The 5,869-nt window shown below is 42.8% G+C and overlaps 1 pseudogene; it reads right to left on the bottom strand.

Moving 5' to 3' along the window:
* Positions 1-2,074: 2,074 nt before the first annotated feature.
* Positions 2,075-2,573, bottom strand: LOC134735825 (peptidyl-prolyl cis-trans isomerase A-like; annotated as a pseudogene).
* Positions 2,574-5,869: the final 3,296 nt, after the last annotated feature.

Here is a 5,869-nt window from a genome sequence, read left to right on the forward strand (position 1 = left end):
CTGCGTCTGCAGGGCCACATCCTGTCTCTGAAGGCTCTTGGGGAGGATGCTTCCTTGCATCTTCCTGACTTCTGAGGGTGGCCCTCAATTCTTGGCCTTCCTTGGCTCATAGATGGTGTCACTTCAGTCCCTCTCCATCATCACATAATGTTCTCTGTGTGTGTGTGTGTGTGTGTGTGTGTGTGTGTGTGTGTGTTTTCATCTCTTCTCATAAGAGCACCAGTCATCATAGTGAATTTAGGGCCTACCTTAATCCAGTATGACCTCACCTTAACTAATTACATATGCAAAGACTATTTCCAAATAAGGTAGCATTCACAGGGAACTGGGGTTAGGACTTCAATGTATCTTTTAGGGGGACGCAATTCAAACAACACCACATGGCATAGCTAAAGCTAAGGAAGGACACTGGTCAGGAAGCGAGGTGATGTGCACAGATGGAGGACTTCCAGGCAGAGCCCTGAGATGATAGAGAAAAGCTGAGAGTGGCCACAGGAGTCAGGGATGATGGCGGGTCAAGGGATGAACTCGGCTGACTTTGCTTCTAGGGGACGTGTAGAACCTGCTGTCTGGTGAGATGGCTGGGTCTGAGCTGCCCCTCCCTGTCTGGCCCATTCCTCTGCACCACTCACTCGCTCTTAATCCCCTTAAGCCCAGCATATGATATGAGAGAGGCCAGTTCCAGGACAGCTGGTGAACACCAGGACCACCCTCTTGCTTTCCTCCTTAATGAGGAGGCCGAAGTCTTTCAAGCCAGCGGGAGGCCTGCTTTGAATCTAAGGTATCCCAGAGTTTAATTCTTTTGTAATCCTTTGTTGGGGGATGGGGGGCAGCTTCCAAAAATACCTTGGCCTTAAGCAGTTTTCATTATGGATGCTGGTTACTCAAACCTTCACTAATTCAGGTTAACCTGGATCCCAGTAGAGTTTTTCTTTTTTTCTCCTAGCATCCTCTGATGTCAGGCCAAACAAAAATTCACATAGAGGATGTAAGTCCCACATTTCTCCCGGCATTATATCAGAATGGCCCTGGGAGCGTATTAATAACCTGGAGTCATGGAACAAATGGTTATTTATATGCGTAGGTGATGGCTAAAGTACACCCTCCAGTAATTATTCACAATTAACAAGCACTTCAGTAAATGAACAGAATCTGTTCTTCATCCATTGAGGTAGCAATTCTTTATCCAGAACTCATGTACCTGCAACTTCTGGTTAACCAGCCCTCCCACACAGCTCCAGAACAAAGCTAATTAGAGATTATAATCGTGACCTTCAGGCTCCTTCCTGAGCCTGAAGGGTACTTGAGTCATCAATAAAATACAGTGTGTTCAGTAGAGTTTCAGTTGACAAGTAAAATGGAGTTGAAAATTGGTGATCTATATATACTTGTTAACTCTCTGTTAACTAGACATGTGTTGGCAGCTCTCGTGGAGTGAGCTCTTCTCATCTGCTAGAACTTTCCAGATATTTTCTCATTTAATCTTCTGAGCTCTGCTCTACGTGGTGGGCTTTAGGTGGGGAACTGGGGCTCTCATCTCTTGCTTGTCGAGTCTTAGTTGCTGTCCTTGACTGAGGTCCCTGTGATAATGCAGTGTATAGAGAGTCTGGAATGCCTGAACTAGGAGAAACCTCCAGGGGATCCAGTTTGATCCTTTCATTGTATGTGAGGCGTCTGAGGCCAGAGAGGCTGAGTGATGTGCTCAGGTTTGCCCGGAGCACCTGCCTTCTAGCTCTAAGTTCTCTCTATTACATCACAGCATATTCGACATAATTCAGCTGCTATCTTGATTATCCCCAGGAGTAGGGAGAGTGATTTTATGGTCCAAAACAGGATCCAGCAAACAGAGCCTGTCTTTTTTTTTTGGTTATTTAGTTTTTATTTCATAATCATAAACTTAACTCTTCAACCCAGCTAGGCATGGAAGGGAACAAAGAAATCATGGAATCCAAAGGGAACTGCAGCGAGAGCCCAAAGATTCTAGGATACTGCGAGCAAATGGGGTGGAAGTGTGCTCTCCTGAACTACAGAAGGAATAGTCTGGTGGTTAAGATAAAACACAAGTCAAACTTATTGAAGTTGTCTGCAGTCAGCAATGATGATCTTCTTGCTGGTCTTGCCATTCCTGGACCCAGTACTCCATGGCCTCCACAATCTTCATGCCTTCTTTCACCTTGCTGAAGACCACATGCTTGCCATCCAACCACTCAGTCTTGGCAGTGCAGATGAAAAACTGGGAATCATTTGTGTTGGGTCCAGCATTTGCCATGGACAAGATGCCAGGACCTGTATGCTTTAGGATGAAGTTCTCATCATCAAATTTCTCCCCGCAGATGAGCTTACCACCAGTGCCATTATGGCATGTGAAGTCACCACCCTAACACATAAACCCTGGAATAATTCTGTGAAAGCAGGAACCCTTATAACCAAATCCTTTCTTTCAAGTGCTCACAGCACGAAAATTTTCTGCTGTCTTTGGAATCTTGTTTGCAAACAGCTCAAAGGAGACACGGCCCAAGGGCTCGGTGTTGATAGCGATGTCGAAGAACACAGTGGGGTTGACCATGGCTGATAGTACAGGACTCCAGGTGGCGGCAGCGTTTTAAAAGCTTTTTTTTTTTTTTTTTTTTTTTTTTTGAGAGAGGGTCTTGCTCTGTTGTCAGGGCTGGAGTGCAGTGGCACAGTCATGGCTCACTGCATCCTTGACTGGCAGGGCTCAAATTATCCTCCCACTTCAGCCTCCCGAGTAGCTGCTATTGCAGGTGCATACCACCCTATGCATGCTAATTTTTGTATTTTTTTTGTAGAGATGGGGTTTCACCATGTTGTCCAGGCTGTTTTTGAACTCCTGGCCTCAGGCATTCCTCCTGCCTTGGCCTCCCAAAGTGCTGAGATTATAGGCTTGAGTCACCACACCTGGCCTCTTTTTTTTTTCTCCTTTTTAATGTCAAAGAGCAGTCTGTTAAATTAGCTATGACCTTATGCATTAACTATATGAGTGTTACAAAGTGTTGGCTGAGTCTGGATCCTTGAGGATAAATGTGAGCAGCATGAAATATATGCCCAGTGTGGATTTGGTGCATTTCCATCATGCTCATCTTCCCTCACTCCTGACATTGAGGGAAGCTGCCAGGGCAGCTTTAAAAATGTGTCAAAGAGTTGACTGCTTGTGACCATTCCACGGTTCCTGCCTTGGTCCTGGCCACCGTCTTCTCTCACCTGGATGACCTCTGGGGCCTCCTTACTGGAATCCCTGCTTCTGTGTTTCTCATCACACTTAGACTACACTACACGCTCCTTACCAGGGCCTCAAGGCCTTGCATGGCTTGTGCTCTGCCCACCGCTCTGACCTCCTGTCCTACTCTGCACTCCCTCACTCTATTCCAACCACCCTGGCCTTACCATGCCTCAAAACTGCCAAACTCATTTCTGCCACAGGACCTTTGCACAGGCTTTTTTCTCTACCTGGAATGCTCTTTGCTCAGATGGTTTCTTGGCTCACTCTTCCATTTTATTCAGGTCTTTGCTCAAATATCACCCCTCCAGGGAGGCTTTCCCAATGGCCATGTCTAAGATAACACCCTCTTCCTTTCATTTTGCTTTTTCCAATGTTGCTTTAGTGTTGTATAGAGCACTGAATACTGCCTTATGATAAATAACAGTCCTACTTATAAGTATTTACTTGTTTTTCTGTTCTTTGTCTGACCTGCTAGAATTTAAGGTCTGTGAGGCCCAGAACAAAGTTGACTCCCCATATCTCACATCAGTGCCTGGTACATGGTAGATGCTCAGTAAATAACTGTTGAGTAAATTAATAAACTAAAAATTTACAACCAGGCTGGGCATGGTGGCTTACGCCTGTAATCCCAGCACTTTGGGAGGCCAAGACGGGTGGATCACAAGGTCAGAAGATTGAGACCATCCTGGCCAACGTGGTGAAACCCCATCTCTACTAAAAATACAAAAAATAGCTGGGTGTGGTGGCACGTGCCTGTAGTCCCAGCTACTCGGGAGGCTGAGGCAGGAGAATCACTTGAACCAGAAAGCAGAGGTTGCAGTGAGCCGAGATCACACCACTGCATTCCAGCCTAGTGACAGAGCGAGACTTCGTCTCAAAAAATATATATATATATTTAGAACCAATAAGATAGTTCAATAAGGTGTCTGGTTACAAAAAAAAAAATCCTGGGGGAAAATGGACTCTAGGAATTTTCCAACCAAAAGGTACAGTACCTATATGAAATAAATGGCAAAGTTTCATAGAGGCATCTGAAAGCTGACTTACATCAACGGAAAGGCATATCATGTTTTTGGATGGGAAGACAGTATTGTAAAGAAAACAATTTTCCCCAAATTAGTTCTTGAATTGAATGCAATTTCAACCTAATGCCCTTAGGGTTGTGTAAGTTGACAAAACTATTTAAAAACTCATCTGCAAAGATAAATAGGAAAAAGCCACCCAGGAATTTTTGGAAAAATAATGACAGTGAGAAGGGAACTTCAATGTAAAAATTCTAGTATGTATTATAAAGCTGTAATGATTAAGATAGTGTATTATTGGGGCAGGAATATACCAAAATACCCATGAAATAGAATAGTAAATTCAGCCAGAGGAAAAAGGGTATGTTAGAATTTACTGTAAGAATTGGATTATAACCCATGGAAGAAAGTAGATATTCATAAATCCATACTGATATAAATAATTATATGTACTGTGGGAGAAGGGACAGTTCTTCCTCGCAGAGGAATTTTGATTAATAGTTGTAGAGGAATGATGGAAATAGAAAATCACCAGTAGGCAAATACTGCGATAACAATCGTCACAGGCAAGTACGTCAACAGATGCTAAAATTAGTATTTAGTATGATGAGAACAGGATATTTGCATTATCTCAAAGTATTTCCTCACAAGATACTTATTATTTACTAAGAGAAAAAATAGTAACATTACAGTGTAGAAACCTGGCAGGTACCACCTTAACCAAGTGATCAAGTTCAATATCACAGGTGATGGGACATCCTGACATCACGTACCATCTGGTATGTTGCACCGTCATGCACTCCTGCACTGTGAAAGGCACATCGCTTCTATGATATTTGTGTCTCCAATGCATACCCTCAATCTAACCCCAAGAAAACATGAGGCAACCCCGAATTAAGGGATATTTTATGAAGTAGCTGGTCAGTACCCTCTCAAAGAGTCAAGGTCATGAAAGATGGAAGACAAAGGAACTGTCTGATTGGAGGAAACTGAGAAGACATGATAACTCAAGGCAATGTAGGATCTTGGATTGGATCCTGGAACAGAGAAAGAACATTAATGGGAAAACTGGTGAAAATCAAATAAGGTCTGCAGAGTAGTTATGTTAATTTTCCAATTTTTTTTTTTTGCACTATGGTTACATAAGTTCTTAACATTAGGGGAAGCTAGGGGAGAGGCATAAAAGAACTCAATTTTATTTTTGCAAATTTTCTGAAAGCTTAAAATGATTTCAAATAGAAAGCTAAAAAAGAATTTACTATAAGAGTAAGGTGGGGGAAAAATAATGGATTATTCAATTAATGATGGTGAGACAGTTAACCATTTGGAGATATGCATAATTCTAATTATATATATGTATATATGCTTTATTTATAAAAGTATAATCCATACCATATACCAAAATAAATGCCATGTGGATTTAAACAATTGATCTCATGGAGATAGAAGAATGATGATTACAGAGGCTGGTGGGAGGCTAAGGCAGAGAACTGCTTGAACCTGGGAGGTGGAGGTTGCAGTGAGCCGAGATTGCTCCTCTGCACTCCAGCCTGGGTGACAGAGTGAGACCCCTTCTCAAAAAAGAAACAAAAACAAACAAACAAAAAAA

Source organism: Symphalangus syndactylus, chromosome 24 (genome assembly GCF_028878055.3).
Source record: "Symphalangus syndactylus isolate Jambi chromosome 24, NHGRI_mSymSyn1-v2.1_pri, whole genome shotgun sequence".
NCBI classification, from domain to species: domain Eukaryota; kingdom Metazoa; phylum Chordata; class Mammalia; order Primates; family Hylobatidae; genus Symphalangus; species Symphalangus syndactylus.